The sequence below is a fragment of the Oncorhynchus mykiss genome, chromosome 3, assembly GCF_057628025.1.
Source record: "Oncorhynchus mykiss isolate SJ-2025 chromosome 3, ASM5762802v1, whole genome shotgun sequence".
NCBI lineage: Eukaryota > Metazoa > Chordata > Actinopteri > Salmoniformes > Salmonidae > Oncorhynchus > Oncorhynchus mykiss.
The window spans coordinates 35,312,220-35,328,612 of NC_143024.1; positions in this window are offsets into that span (position 1 = coordinate 35,312,220).

The following is a 16,393-nucleotide window of genomic DNA, read 5'->3' on the forward strand; positions in this document are numbered from 1 at the left end:
CAGAGGGGCGCCATTTCCCACGCTTGGAGGATTTCTCCGGTGAGATTCAGTCACTTGCGAATTGACAGAAAATGATGAAAACACAGAGAGACGAAAGATAAATTATTTCAGAATTTATATTTTTTTATTGGTCAGATATTTGGCATAATACTCTGGCTTTCCTATCGATTTGTGAAAAAAAGGTGCTATCTAAAACCTAAAAAGGTTATTCGGCTGTCCACATAGGAAAACCCTTTGAAGAACCCCTTTTGGACCAAGGTAGAAGAACCCTTTTGGTTTGAGGTAGAACCATTTTTGGTTCCATGTAGAACCCTTTCCACATGGAACCCAAACGGGTTCTACCTGGAGCCAAATAGGGTTCTCATATGGGGACAGCCGAAGAACCCTTTTGGAACCCTTTTTTACAAGAGTGTACAACTAAGATCTAGACAACCAGGTGAGGGGTTTTTCTAACTAATCACTGACCTTAATTTACCAATCAGGTACAAGGGAGGAGCGAAAACCTCAGGCACTAGGCCCTCCATTGAATGAATTACAGGTGTTCAGGCGAAGTTTGTAGGTAGGAGAGTTGGACATGGTGGAGTTCTCCTCGCTCTTTCTTATTTCCCTGTCTTTCTCCATCTCTTTTTTGTCATTCTCAATCAATTACCTTTTGGTTGAGAAAGAGCTTTCTTTGTCCTGATCATATCTGTCTCTACCTCACTTTCTCAGTTGCTTTCCTCTGTCTCATCATCACCATAACCCAACTTTCTTTTAAATCATACTCCTCTCTGCTGAGTCAATGAAACGCTGCCCTCTGGTGCATATTTGTATAAGATACGCACAATCAATACTTACTCCTCAGTGCTGAGGGTAAATTAAACACTGCCCTCTGGTACATATTTGTAATGTAGTTACGAAAGTTCAGGTTACCCTATCAGTTTAGCCAGTATTTATAGGGAAATGTTTATAATGTTACCTCATTGGCATAGGGCACCCTGTCATCAGCATCTGGCTCTGAGGAGCGTTCCTTGGAGACTCGAAGCCTACCCCAAACTATTCAATAAAATTCCATATTGTTTTCTCTGTCATTAATGTTAAGCCTGTACACGATTGAATTAAAGATGCACTTCAATACCTTCAGAAACTCCTTTAATCACATCAGTTGATGTCGTAGGTCAGGCCTGGTGACAGAGGTGAGGTTAACGTGTTCTTCTCTAAAGCCTGGTGGACACTACACGATTTTGGCCCCGGTTCAGCTGTCCCAGGCAAGTTTTTGAGATCGGAGACAAAATTCCCATGTCTTGTCTACCTGGGGGGCGCACGGCCGTCATGGACTCTCGTTTAATGTGAGCGGGTCAGAGGCACAATCTGAGGGCTACTGATCTTGTCTTTGAGCAGTACCAGAAGTCCTGATATTTATCGGCACAAAATTCTGCAATGCGTTTGTAGTGTGAGATGTGCAATGACAAGTTTTGAGAACGGTGATCAGCAACAGCCAATGAGAGCTCGCCAGAGAAGAAGCCAGTGAGATGATAACGTTGTTTCGCATCACCCTGAAAGTTGTGTAGTGTACACCCGGCTTAACCTGTCTCTCACACAGTTAAGACCCGTGTTGTGAAAATTGCGTTGTTTGCTCTATAACCAGTTAGTTCATATGCCTTGATACCGTGATATATAAGCCTAAGGCTGAGACAATAAGAAGACACAGTGGCAGAATAAATTCAAACAAACCTTTGTTTCATTACAAAACCTGAAGTCCACAAAACATATTGCATGTAACAAACAGTTGACTTACAGCATGGTCAAGCAAGTTTAACAACTATTGATTTAGAACCATTGAGAGCAGAGGAGGCTGGTGGGAGGAGTGATAGGAGGACAGGCTCATTGTAATGGCTGGAATGGAATCAGTGGAACGGTATCACACACATGGAAGCTCTGTTCCATTTATTCCATTCCAGCCATTATAATGAGCCCATTCTCTTATAGCTCCTCCTACCAGCCTCCATTGAAAGAGAGTTAAGAGTTTCTGTGTACGTGTGTGTGTTTTTTTGCGTTTGTGCATGCCAGTAGAAAAAACCTGTTGACTCACCCTACTTGTAGGGAAACGCCATTGCCTTCCTCCTCTTTAATGTTGCAGAAACGATCTATGACTCTGTCATACAGTACACGGTTTTAGTTTTTGTTGTCCTATGCTACCTGGCTAAAATGCTTCATCACTTGCCTAACTTCCTTTCATGGGAAACGATGCGCCAGGCCAGTTAGTTAATAACATTAGCCTACTACATCTACCTACATGTTGAACTTCCATCCTCTCAATGTATGAATTAATGGTTGAATCAGAATCACCGTTATAATCAGTGGCCAGTTTGGAGAATTAAGTAAAACCACAAGTCTAAATCCCTATCTCCATCCATGGCTAATTTAGGAAAGGGCTGATTTTAGCTAGCTAGATGCAGATGCAAAAATTCAGGTTATTTCTGTCATTGACGTTTAGCTTCTGATGTGATTGGTTTGAAGCCAAATCCGAACCGGCTTCCCTTGATACTTTTTTTTGGCACGGCAGGACCATTCACAGCTGAACTCACTCAGTTTAGCTCAACGCTGATTGGATATTATTTTATACTTTTTTTTATTAAGGGAGGCCAAATGCTTTCTGGCTTCCCTTGCATTCAATGCTACAGGCGGAAACATCATACTCTTTCTGACCAAATAGCATCAGATAGATGGGCTACACATACTGAGACAGAGGGGCACTCTTTCATTCACTTGGATGATTTCTCCAGTGAGATACATTCAGCCTCTTGAAAATTTAAGGAAATGTATGAAGCACAGAGAGATGACTGTATTTTTTGTAAAAAAAAAATCTTGGTAAAGTTTTGGGGAAGCCTGGCTTCCCTTGGCATCCATGAATACGCGCAACTGTCCTTAGGGCCACGAGGTAGGGTAGAGAGACTAATGCAAGACTAACTGACAGGTTTTCTCTATGTGTTTTCTAAAAGTGTACTACTGTATGTACTCTGTGTTGGAAGTTATCACAAATGTATCGACCCCTCTCTGTATTGCTTCTCTCCGTTATCGCTCGATCCCATTCTCATTATAAACATTTTTACTCTCACCCGCAGGTAAACAGTACTAAATAACCGACTCAAGTAAAGACATGTTCGTATGTTTCATTTCAATTTGATTTATGGACTTTTTTGTGGCTTCTCTGAAATAATCTTTGTGGTAAACCGACAGGTTTTTCAAGAAGCTAGGGTCATGAGTATCATGGATATTACAGTGGAGCTGCAGTACTTATTTAGTGTACGCTAACTAACCATGAAGGAAATGGATGTACAGTAAAAAGGTAACTTGTTTTCTATACCTAACTAGATATTTTAGTGTAATTTAGCTCATCACTTCCAGAAGTGTGAAGAGGTACAGTATTACACTATAGATTTCAAATATAGTCTGTAAACCTATTGTCCACAACGTTAACATGACATTTCATATTTTTGGGGGTGTCAGTTGAGCTAGAGCTTTTGAATGACCTTTTCTTTGCCTATATCATAGATCAGAAAGAATGATAAAGAGCAGGTTTGGCCGACCAGCCCTGAAGCCCTTATGTAGTATCAGTTCACTGGGATCACCAGTGCATGACTGTGTTGACGAAAGCTTGGCACACACATCGGGGTCATGAAGGCTTTTCAAAGCCAAAGGCACACATTTCTGACAGGTCTTTATCAACTTGCAAGAGGCCCTTTCCCTCCAGTTAAATACATGCTCCGGAACTTTGGTGATTAGTAAGTAATTTTACAACCTCCCGCTTTGGGCTGGATGTGTCAATGTGTAGTTCATGAACTCAGCAAAAAAAGAAACGTCCTCTCACTGTCAACTGCGTTTATTTTCAGGAAACATAACGTGTAAATATTTGTATGAACATAACAAGATTCAACAACTGAGACATTAACTGAACAAGTTCCACAGATGTGACTAACAGAAATGGAATAATATGTCCCAGAACAAAGGGGGGGTCAAAATCAAAAGTAACAGTCAGTACCTGGTGTGGCCACCAGCTGAAACCTCTCTGGGAGAGGGGGGACGCAAATGTCTCACCTGGCACCACACAAAACACAGAAATAAAATATAAATCATGCCTTACCTTTGACAAGCTTCTTTTGTTAGCACTCCAATATGTCCCATAAACATCACAAATTGTCCTTTTGTTCGATTAATTCCGTCGATATATATCCAAAATGTCCATTTATTTAGCGTGTTTGATCCAGAAAAAAACTGCTTCCAATTTGCGCAACGTCACTACAAAATATCTCAAAAGTTACTTGTAAACTTTGCCAAAACATTTCAAACTACTTTTGTAATACAACTAGGTATTTTTAAAAGTGAATAATCGATCAAATTGAAGACGGGTCCATCTGTTTTCATTACGGGAGGATCACAAACTAATGCTACTTTTCAAGTCTAGCGCAACTCTCAAACAGTACACATAACGTTACCCTGTTCCAAGATGGCCGTACTTCTTCATTGCACAAAGGAATAACCTCAACCAAATTCCAAAGACCGGTGACATCCAGTGGAAGCGGTAGGAACTGCAAACAAGTGCCTAAGAAATATTGTTTCCCAATGAGAACTCATTGAACAGACAGTGACCTCAAAAACAAATAATTCTGAATGGTTAGTCCTCGGGGTATTGCCTGCTACATAAGTTCTGTTATACTCACAGACATGATTCAAACAGTTTTAGAAACGTCAGAGTGTTTTCTATCCAAATCTACTAATAATATGCATATGTTATATTCTTGGCATGAGTAGCAGGAAGTTGAAATTGGGCATGCTATTTATCCAAAAGTGAAAGTGTTGCCCCCTATCCCCAATTATTAAGTACTGTAGTGCATCTCCTCCTCATGGACTGCACCTGATTTGCCACTTGCTGTGAGATGTTACCCAACTCTTCCACCAAGGCACCTTGGTGAAGTTCCCTCACATTTCTGGGGGGAATGGCACTAGCCCTCACCCTCCGATCCAACAGGTCCCAGACGTGCTCAATGGGATTGAGATCCGGGCTCTTCGCTGACCATGGCAGAACACTGACATTGCTGTCTTGCAGGAAATCATGCACAGAACGAGCAGTATGGCTGGTGGTATTGTCATGCTGGAGGGTCATGTCAGGATGAGCTGGCAGGAAGGGTACCACATGAGGGAGGAGGATGTCTTCCCTGTAACACACAGCATTGAGATTGCCTACAATGACAACGAGCTCAGTCCGATGATGCTGTGACACACCGGCCCAGACCATGACGGACCCTCCACCCTCGATCCCGTTCCAGAGTACAGGCCTTGGTGTAACACTCATTCCTTCGACGATAAACGCGAATCCGACCATCACCCCTGGTGAGACAAAACCGCAACTCGTCAGTGAAGAGCACTTTTTGCCAGTCTTGTCTGGTCCAGCAATGATGGGTTTGTGCCCGTAGGCAACGTTGTTGCCGGTAATGTCAGGTGAGGACCTGCCTTACAACAAGCCCTCAATCCAGCCTATCTCAGCCTATTACGGACAGTCTGAGCACTGATTGAGGGATTGTGCATTCCTGGTGTGACTCAGGCAGTTGTTGTTGACATCCTGTACCTGTCCCGCAGGTGTGATGTTCGGATGTACCGATCCTGTGCAGGTGTTGTTACACGTGGTCTGCCACTGCGAGGACGATCAGCTGTCCGTCCTGTCTCTCTGTAGCACTGTCTTAGGCGTCTTATAGTATGGACCTTGCAATTTATTGCCCTGGCCGCATCTGCAACCCTCATGCCTCCTTGTAGCATGCCTAAGGCACGTTCACGCAGATGAGCAGGGACCATGGGCATCTTTTTTTTTTCGGAGTCAGTAGAAAGGCCTCTTTAGTGTCCTAAGTTTTCATAACTGTGACCTACTGTCTGTAAACTGTTGGTGTCTTAACGACCGTTCCACAGGTGCATGTTCATTAATTATTTATGGTTCATTGAACAAGCATGGCAAACAGTGTTTAAACCCTTTACAATGAAGATCTGTGAAATCACTTGGATTTTTACAAATTATCTTTGAAAGACAGGGTCCTGAAAAAGGGATGTTTCTTTTTTGGCTGAGTTTACATGCATAATCTATGAACAGAATTACAGTCTTACTTAAATTAGCCACGAAATCCCTAGTTTGAAAGCGACTGTTTATTGAAAGCTGTGTGGTGACATTTCCCCTAAATTTTCATCCACTTGGGACAGCCCCCTACCAATTCGAGATCAAGCCAATGAGCTTCAGCCAGTGGAGACTCCTCAGAGGAGGAAGGGGAGGACCATCATCACAGTGAATTTCATAAAAATAGTAAAACATTGAAATAGTTATCATTTTTAGATATAACTTTACTAAATATATTTATGTCACCAAATAATTGATTAAAACACTGTTTTGCAATGAAGCTCTACAGCTTCAATAGCACTCTGTAGGGTAGCACCATGGTGTAGCCGGAGGACTTCTAGTTTCTGTCCTCCTTTGGGTACGTCAATACAACACCTAGGAGGCTCATGGTTCTCACTCCCTTCCATTGTATTTTCACTTTCACTTAGCTAGCGAATGTACAGTAGCTAGCTAGTTTAGCCTACTCAAACACCCAGCTCATAAAGAGAGGAATGCTATGTTAGCTAGCTGGCTATGGCTATCATATTGGAACTGTCACACCCTGATCTGTTTCACCTGTCTTTGTGCTTGTCTCCATCCCCCACCAGGTGTCTCCCATCTCACCTTATTATCCCCTGTGCATTTATACCTGTGTTCTCCGTTTATCTGTTACCAATTAGTTTTGTTCGTCAAGCCTACCAGCGTTTTTCCCCTTGCTCCTGTCTTTTCTAAAGTTCCTGTTTTCTAGTTTTCCTGGTTTTGACCATTCCTGCTTGCCGTCCTGTACCTTGTCCCACCACACTGGATTATTGACCTCTGCCTGCCCTGACCCTGAGACTGCCTGCCATTCTGTACCTTTTGGACTCTGCTCTGGATTACTGACCTCTGCCTGCACTTGACCTGTCGTTTTGCATACCCCTGTTCCAGTAACACACTTTTGTTACTTCGACACTGTCTGCATCTAGGTCTTTCCTGAAATGTGATAGTACGAACTGGCCATGACCGACCCAGCAGACTCAGACCAGCTCCCCAATGCTGTCTCCCTGCAAGGAGCCACCATTGGACGACACAAGTAGTTACTGCAATGTCTTATGGAGAGACTCAATACCCTGGCAGAACGCCATGACCAGACGTTCAAGACTTTGTTGTAGCAATTCCGTGGATTCCCCACTGGGCAGCGGGTCACACCCGTAATCTCCCAGCCTACCCCAGTGTCCCAAGAACCCTACTTACCTCCTCTGGGGCGCTACGCTGGAGATTCCGGAACCTGCCGGGCTTATCTCTCCCAGTGCTCGCTCCTTTTCAAGCTGCAGCCTTCTTTGTTTCCCTCGAACCGCTCGAAGATAGTGTACATCATAACGTTGATGTCTGGGAGGGCACTCACCTGGGCTATGGCGGCATGGGAGCAACAGTCCAGAGGAGTTTGATGCGGAAGTTTGGAAGGTGTTTGATTCTCCGTTGTGAGGCTGCTCGTAAGCTGCTCCAGCTACGTCAAGACTCCCGTAGTGTGGCAGACTGCGCGGTGGATTTTCGCTTGTTGGCAGCTGATTGTGCCTGGAACCCGGAAGCATTGTTTGACATGTTCCTTCACGGATTATCGGAGGTGGTCAAAGATGAGCTTGCAGCCGGGAGCTACCCATGAACCTTTACTCCCTCATAGCCTTGACTTTGCCCAACCTGGATCGATGGGCGGCCTCGAGAACGTAGGAGGGAGGGGGAATCTGTACCCTGTCGCCCTCGTTCGCCCTCGATTCCCACCTCGAAGAATCCCGGAGACCCCCGAAGTCTACATGTCCGAGTGAACCCGATGTTCTGATGTTCTGAGTTCTCTCAGGAATCACGAGGGCTGCCGACTCGCCTCCTTCCGACTCGCACCTGGGCAGGGCTAGATTGACTCTGGCTGAGCGCTTACGCCGACACCAAGAGCTTTCTATATTGTGGACCTACGGGACATTTCGTGACTACTTGCCATTTAAAAATCCAGGCTCATCAATAAGGGGTGAATACTCTGGTGGGCTTTATGGAAAACTTTTCCTCTCCCCTTACTCGCACCCCTTTCCATGCCATCCTGCTGTGGGGGAACCAGTCTAAATCTCTCCGGGACTCTGGGGCCGATGAGAGTTTTTTTGGACGCTACACTGGCGTCCGAGCTGGGCATCCCCACTCAGCCCCTCTCCATCCCCACTCAGCCCCTGTTAGAGCGCTGGATGGGCACTCTAAAGGCCAGGTCACTCACAATACCACTCCCATCAACCTACGAGTGTCAGGGAACCACAGCGAGTCAATCCAATTTATGCTGATTAAGTCTCCTCAGGTTCTCGTGGTATTGGGATTCTCTTGGCTCCAGCGACACAATCCCATCATAGACTGGACTGCTGGTGCCATTATGGGCTGGAGCCCGCTCTGCCACGCCCATTGTCTGAAGTCAGCGCAGCCTGCCCGGGACATCTTCCTGTGGGCTTGGAAGTTGCCCTGGACCTCTCCGCCATTCCTGCGGAGTACCAGGACCTCCAGGAGGTGTTCAGTAAGGCCCGGGCCACTTTGCTTCCTCTGCACCGACCCTATGACTGTGGGACTGACCTTCTCCCAGGCATCACTCCGCCCCGGGGACGACTGTACTCTCTGTTGGGTCCGAAGACCAAGGCTATGGAGACAACTCCCTAGCTGCAGGGTTCATCTCACCTTCTGCCTCCCCCACCAGCGCAGGGTTCTTCTTTGTGGAGAAGAAGGACAAAACCCTGCGCCCGTGCCTTGACTACCGGGGTCTCAACGACATCACGGTGGAGAACAGCTACCCGCTACCCCTCATCTCCTCAGCCTTTGAGACACTCCAGGGGGCCACCATGTTCTCTTAGCTGGACCTACGGAATGCCTACCAGCTGGTGCGGATATAGGAAGAGGACAAGTGGAAGACTACCTTCAACATGGCCAGTAGTCACTACGACTATCTGGTCATTCCATTTGGCCTTACTAACACCCCTGCTGTGTTCCAGGCTCTTGTTAATGATGTTCTCCGTGACATGTTGAACCGGTTTGTCTTCGTTTACCTCGATGACATCCTCGTCTTCTCTCAAGAGGTTCTCCAACGCCTTTGTAAAAGCAGAGAAGTGCAAATTCAGATGGATCCCAGGAAAGGTGAGAGCGATGGTAAATTGGCCCAGCCTATGTCCAGGGTGCAGCTAAAATGTTTCCTGGGATCCACCAACTTTTATTGACGCTTTATCCGGGGTTACAGCACCTTGGCTTCCCCCCTGTCTCAAATCAAATCAAATTTTATTGGTTACATACACGTTACATAGCAGATGTTAATTCGAGTCTAGTGAAATGCTTGTGCTTCTAGTTCCGACCGTGCAGTAATATCTAACAAGTAATCTAACAATTACACAACAACTACCTTATACACACAAGTGTAAAGGAATAAATAAGAATATATACATATAAATATATGGATGAGCAATGGCCGCTCGGCATAGGCAAGATGCAGTAGATGGTAAAGGGTACAGTATATACAGTTGAAGGCGGAAGTTTACATATACTTAGGTTGGCGTAGTTAAAACTCATTTTTCAACCACTCCACAAATTTCTTGTTAACAAACTATAGTTTTGGAAAGTCGGTTAGGACATCTATTTTGTGCATGACACAAGTCATTTTCCCAACAATTGTTTACAGACAGATTATTTCACTTATAATCACTGTATCACAGAAAATGATGTCATGACTTTAAAAGGTTCCGATAGGCTAATTGACATAATTTGATTCAATTGGAGGTGTACCTGTGGATGTATTTCAAGGCCTACCTTCAAGCTCAGTGCCTCTTTGTTTGACATCATGGGAAAATCAAAATAAATCAGCCAAGACCTCAGAAAAATAATTGTTGACCTCCACAAGTTATTCATCCTTGGGAGCAATTTCCAAATGCCTGAAGGTACCCCGTTCATCTGTACAAACAATAGTACGCAAGTACTATGTTTTTCAGTCTCTCGGCCCCAGCTTTGATGCACCTGTACTGACCTGAGCTTGAAGTTGCACTATTGCGCCTTCTTCACCACTCTGTCTGTGTGGGTGGACCATTTCAGTTTGTCTGTGACGTGTACGCCGAGGTACTTTCCACCCTTCACTACTGTCCTGTCGATGTGGATAGGAGGGTGCTCCCTCTGCTGTTTTCTGAAGTCCACGATCATCTCCTTTTGTTTTGTTTACGTTGTGTCCTCACCTCCTCCCTGTAGGCCGTCTCGTCGTTGTTGGTAATCCAGCCTACCACTGTAGTGTCGTCTGCAAACTTGATGACTGAGTTGGAGGTGTGCATGTCCACGCAGTCATGGGCGAACAGGGATTACACAAGAGGGCTGAGAACGCACCCTTATGGGGCCCCAGTGTTGAGGATCAGCGGGGTGGAGATGTTGTTTCTTACCCTCACCATCTGGGGGCGGCACATCAGAAAGTCCAGGACCCAGTTGCACAGGGTAGGGTCTAGACCCAGGCTCTCGAGCTTAATGACAAGTTTGGAGGGTACTATGGTGTTAAATGCTGAGCTGTAATCGATGAACAGCATTCTTACATAGGTATTCCTCTTGTCCAGATGGGTTAGTGTGCAGTGTGATTGCGATTGCCACGTCTGTGGACCGGTTGGGGCGGTAAGCAAATTGGAGTGGATCTAGGGTGTCAAGTAGGGTGGAGGTGATATGATCCTTGACTAGTCTCTCAAGCACATCATGATGACGGAAGTGAGTGCTACGGGGCTTTCTTGGGAAAAGGGAACAATGGTGGCCCTCTTGTGGCCCTCTCGACAGGACTGGTTTTCTTTTTGTAATCCGTGATTATAGACTATAGACCCTGCCACATACGTCTCGTGTCTGAGCCGTTGAATTGCGACTCTACTTTGTCTCTATACTGACACTTAGCTTGTTTGATACCCCAGGGAACACTCAAAGGGAGATATACCTGTGGCATAGCAAGGACGGGTCTTGTGGGCGTATTCGACCCACACTAGTTGCTGGCTCCGGGTGGTGGGGTTGGCAGAGATCTGGCAGCGCATTGTGCTCTACCATGAGACGTGCTCATGAAGACGTACTGTACCATGAGCTAGGTCGTCTCTTTGGCAGAGGGTAGCTTGGAGAGAGGAATGAAGTGGGCGGCTTTGGAAAACCGATCCACTATGGTCACCATGGTGTCGTTGCCATCAGACGTGGGGAGATCCATAACAAAGTCCAGGGATATTTGAGACCAGGGAAGGTGAGGGACAGGCAGAGGTTGAAGGAGACCAGCAGGAGTCTTGTTCTGTGCACAGATCGTGTATGCGGTGACGAACGCGGAGACGTCAGGAACGATGATAGGCCACCAAAAGCGTTGTTGCACGAAGGCCAGGGTCCGCCAGGAGCCCGGGTGGCAGGTAAGCCTGGAGGAGTGTGCCCACTCCAGGACCAAGGAGCGGACTGCGTCAAGAACGAACATCTGGTTATCTGGGCCTGGGGTTCGGCTGGGAACGCTGCACCTCACAAATCTGCTTTCCTATTCACCAGCTGAGTGCCGTCGCCAGGCATGAGGTGGGGTGGATGGTCTCAGGTTCCGGGGTTCAAGCCGTGGGGCTATAGCGGCTTGACAGCGCATCCGGCTTGAGAGGGAGAAGTTGAACCGGGTGAACAGCAGGGCCCACCTTGATTGCCTGGATTTGATGTAATTGGCACTGAGATATTCCAGATACTTGTGGTCAGTCCACACAATGAACGGATGTTCCGCCCCCTCCAGCCAGTGCCTCCACTCCTCCAATGCCATCTTACCGTGAGGAGTTCACCGTGAGGATTTCCCCACATCGTTGTTCCTCTCTGTGGCATTGAGGCGTGGGAGAAGATCCACCGCAGATTCTATTGGTTTAACCAAAAGTAGGAATTGTTGATTGGCTAATTGAAATTGTAGACCTCTGTCAAAGGAATTTAACAATTCCTATATGTGTTCATTAACCAATTCAATTCAAATCACTCAGTCTGTTTCTAAGAATCTGTAAGATCCTTTTTTGCATAAAATAGACAGAGACCAGTCTACCAAAATTAGCCAATAGCATTTATTCTCGAGAGCGCTGGACATAGAACCATGTACAACAGCTTATATATAACATATGACATCATAGGTTTTAAAATGTCTCTCCTCCTCTCGACCAGGACAAAGCAGGTTCAAAAGTTAATTCCAACTCACTAGCGCACATACCTGACACACTATATTTGGATTAACTCCTGAAGTCTCACCATAGTTTATTACCACTTAGCAGATAGTTTCAGATAAGGAAAACCTGGAGGCGCTCTCGCTGTCTTATTTTATCGCCACAGAGAAGCTTCTAAAGCCATGACATCATTTTCAGGAATTTTCCAAGCTGTTTAAAACACACAGTCAACTTAGTGTATGTAAACAATTGTTGGAAAAATGACTTGTGTCATGCACAAAGTAGATGTCCTAACCGACTTGCCAAAACTATAGTTTGTGTCATGTATTGTCATGTTGTGTCTTTCTGTCCTTTCCTTTCACCCTGTCTCCCTCTGCTGGTCGTACTAGGTTACCGTTTCTGTCCCTCTTTCCCCCAGTTGTTCCTTGTCTTCTCTGACTACCTCATTCACCCCTTTTCCCACCTGTTCCCTTTTTCCCTCTGATTAGGTCCCTATATCTCTCTCTGTTTCTGCTCCTGTCTTTGTCGGATTCTTGTTTGTGTGTCTCATGCCTGAACCAGACTATCATCGTGTTTGCTGCAACCTTGTCCTGTCCTGTCGGAATCTACCTGTCCATCTGAGCCCACGTGTGTTCATCATTAAAGAAACTCTGTTTGTTAATTCGCTTTTGGGTCCTCATTCACGCACCTGACAGAAGAATCCGACCAAGAATGGACCCAGCGACTTCGGATCCTCTCCACTCAGCCGTCGAGATCCAGGGAGCGATGCTAGGCAGACACGAGCAGGAATTGTCTGCTGCTCGACATGCCGTTGAGACCCTGGCCACCCAAGTCTCCAACCTCACAGAACAGGTTCACCATCTCCGCCTCGACTTCCAGGGCTTTCGAATCTCCGGAGCCCAGAATCAATAACCCGCCGTGTTACTCTGGGGAGCCCACTGAATGCCGCTCGTTCCTCACCCAGTGTGATATTGTGTTTTCTCTCCAGCCCAACACTTACGCCAGGAGCACTGCTCGTGTCGCCTACGTCATATCTCTCCTTACTGGACGGGCTCGTGAGTGGGGCACGGCAATCTGGGAGGCAAGGGCTGAGTGTACTAACCAGTATCAGGACTTTAAGGAGGAGATGATACGGGTTTTTGATCGATCTGTTTTTGGGGAGGAGGCTTCCAGGGCCCTGTCTTCCCTATGTCAAGGCAATCGATCCATAACAGACTACTCTATTGAGTTTCGCACTCTTGCTGCCTCCAGTGGCTGGAACGAGCCGGCTTTGCTCGCTCGTCTTCTGGAGGGTCTCCGCGCAGAGGTAAAGGATGAGATTCTCTCCCGGGAGGTTCCTTCCAGCGTGGATTCCTTGATTGAACTCGCTATTCGCATTGAGCGACGGGTTGATCTTCGTCACCGAGCTCGTGGAAAGGAGCTCGCGTTCTCCGTTGCCCCCCTCTCCGCATCACTACCATCTTCCTCTGCCGGCTCGGGAGCTGAGCCTATGCAGCTGGGAGGTATTCGCATCTCGACTAAGGAGAGGGAACGGAGAATCACCAACCGCCTCTGTCTCTATTGCGGTTCTGCTGGTCATTTTGTCACTTCATGTCCAGTAAAAGCCAGAGCTCATCAGTAAGCGGAGGGCTACTGGTGAGCGCTACTACTCCTGTCTCTCCTTCAAGATCCTGCACTACCTTGTCGGTCCATCTACGCTGGACCGGTTCGTCAGCTTCCTGCAGTGCCTTAATAGACTCTGGGGCGGAGGGCTGTTTTATGGACGAGACCTGGGCTCGGGAACATGACATTCCTCTCAGACAGTTAAGGGAGTCCACGGCCTTGTTCGCCCTGGATGGTAGTCCTCTCCCCAGGATTCAGCGTGAGACGCTACCTTTAACCCTCACTGTTTCTGGTAATCATAGCGAAACCATTTCTTTTTTAATTTTTCGTTCACCTTTTACACCTGTTGTTTTGGGCCATCCCTGGCTAGTTTGTCATAATCCTTCCATTAATTGGTCTAGTAATTCTATCCTCTCCTGGAACGTCTCTTGTCATGTGAAATGTTTAATGTCTGCTATCCCTCCTGTTTCCTCTGTCTCTTCTTCACAGGAGGAGCCTGGTGATTTGACAGGGGTGCCGGAGGAATATCACGATCTGCGCACGGTGTTCAGTCGGTCCAGGGCCACCTCTCTTCCTCCACACCGGTCGTATGATTGTAGTATTGATCTCCTTCCGGGAACCACTCCCCCCCGGGGTAGACTATACTCTCTGTCGGCTCCCGAACGTAAGGCTCTCAAGGATTATTTGTCTGTAGCTCTTGACGCCGGTACCATAGTCCCCTCCTCCTCTCCCGCCGGAGCGGGGTTTTTTTTGTCAAGAAGAAGGACGGGTCTCTGCGCCCCTGCATAGATTATCGAGGGCTGAATGACATAACAGTGAAGAATCGTTATCCGCTTCCTCTTATGTCTTCAGCCTTCGAGATCCTGCAGGGAGCCAGGTTTTTCACTAAGTTGGACCTTCGTAACGCTTACCATCTCGTGCGCATCAGGGAGGGGGACGAGTGGAAGACGGCGTTTAACACTCCGTTAGGGCACTTTGAATACCGGGTTCTTCCTTTCGGCCTCGCTAACGCTCCAGCTGTCTTTCAGGCATTAGTCAATGATGTCCTGAGAGACATGCTGAACATCTTTGTTTTCGTTTACCTTGACGATATCCTGATTTTTTCACCGTCACTCCAGATTCATGTTCAGCACGTTCGACGTGTCCTCCAGCGCCTTTTAGAGAATTGTCTTTTTGTGAAGGCTGAGAAGTGCACTTTTCATGCCTCCTCCGTCACATTTCTCGGTTCTGTTATTTCCGCTGAAGGCATTAAGATGGATCCCGCTAAGGTCCAAGCTGTCATTGATTGGCCCGCCCCTAAGTCACGCGTCGAGCTGCAGCGCTTTCTCGGCTTCGCGAACTTCTATCGTCGTTTCATCCGTAATTTCGGTCAGGTGGCAACTCCTCTCACAGCCCTTACTTCTGTCAAGACGTGCTTTAAGTGGTCCGTTTCCGCCCAGGGAGCTTTTGATCTCCTCAAGAATCGTTTTACATCCGCTCCTATCCTTGTTACACCTGACGTCTCTAGACAGTTCGTTGTCGAGGTTGACGCGTCAGAGGTGGGCGTGGGAGCCATTCTTTCTCAGCGCTCCCTCTCTGACGACAAGGTCCACCCATGCGCGTATTTTTCTCATCGCCTGTCGCCGTCGGAACGTAACTATGATGTGGGAAACCGCGAACTGCTCGCCATCCGGTTAGCCCTAGGCGAATGGCGACAGTGGTTGGAGGGGGCGACCGTTCCTTTTGTCGTTTGGACTGACCATAGGAACCTTGAGTACATCCGTTCTGCCAAACGACTTAATGCGCTTCAGGCGCGTTGGGCGCTGTTTTTCGCTCGTTTCGAGTTCGTGATTTCTTATCGTCCGGGCTCTAAGAACACCAAGCCTGATGCTTTATCTCGTCTCTTCAGTTCTTCAGTAGCCTCCACTGACCCCGAGGGGATTCTCCCTGAGGAGCGTGTTGTCGGGTTGACTGTCTGGGGAATTGAGAGGCAGGTAAAGCAAGCGCTCACTCACACTCCGTCGCCGCGCGCTTGTCCTAGGAACCTTCTTTTCGTTCCCGTTCCTACTCGTCTGGCCGTTCTTCAGTGGGCTCACTCTGCCAAGTTAGCCGGCCACCCTGGCGTTCGGGGTACGCTTGCTTCCATTCGCCAGCGTTTTTGGTGGCCCACCCGGGAGCATGACACGCGTCGTTTCGTGGCTGCTTGTTCGGTCTGCGCGCAGACTAAGTCCGGTAACTCCCCTCCTGCCGGCCGTCTCAGGCCGCTTCCCATTCCCTCTCGACCGTGGTCTCACATCGCCTTAGATTTTGTCACCGGACTGCCTTCGTCAGCGGGGAAGACTGTTATTCTTACGGTTGTCGATAGGTTCTCTAAGGCGGCTCATTTCATTCCCCTTGCTAAGCTTCCTTCTGCTAAAGAGACGGCACAAATCATCATCGAGAATGTTTTCAGAATTCATGGCCTTCCGTCAGATGTCGTTTCGGACAGAGGTCCGCAATTCACGTCTCAATTTTGGAGGGAGTTTTGCCGTTTGATTGG